The sequence below is a fragment of the Gregarina niphandrodes genome, assembly GCF_000223845.1.
Source record: "Gregarina niphandrodes unplaced genomic scaffold scaffold00105, whole genome shotgun sequence".
Taxonomy (NCBI): Eukaryota; Apicomplexa; class Conoidasida; order Eugregarinorida; family Gregarinidae; genus Gregarina; species Gregarina niphandrodes.
In genome coordinates, this window is record NW_011645870.1 from 4,278 (window position 1) to 4,975 (window position 698).

Here is a 698-nt window from a genome sequence, read left to right on the forward strand (position 1 = left end):
CCTCGAGAGGTGAACCAGGGGGGCCGAAACAAACATAGTGAGACCGGAAGACAAAACGCTGGCAGAGCTCGAAACCGCGACCGCAATATCGCGAATCTTGGACCCGACTGAAATGAATTGGGCGAACGCAAGACTGAAGATCTTGAAGCCATGTGTCCGATCCACGGTTGCGCTTGGCAAAGACGTTCTCGAATTTTTTACAATTTTCGTCCACTGGTGGTTCGCTCGGACATTTCCGGCAGGAGTGGGACTCGAACCACCGTATTCTAGGCCGTCGCAGACATTGTGGCGCTCACCTCACTGACTACTTAGGCAATCATTTTGGTTTTTTCTCTATTGAACTATTTGTGTGGGTTGGATCGGTAGCTCTCGGACCAGACGTCTGCGGTTATTCTGAGGCACGTTATAAGTGTGGCGGGAGACCCCTCAGTGGAGGTGTGTGGTGCTGCCATGAGGACAATTTCTTACAGGTCGGCTCAACCTACGGGGACGCTCGGGGACGTTTCTCCGTAGTGTGCGATGAGAGAAAGACGCCAGGCGGAGGAATAGACACACGTGGTCAAGGATCAACAGGTGGTTCGGGGTCGCTTGTACGGATTGGGAGCTGCTTGACTGGTTGGCGGATTACAAAGGACCGACCCTGCTGCTGACAGTTGTTTGGAGAGCCACCAAAGGCACCGACCACAATATCTGCGGCG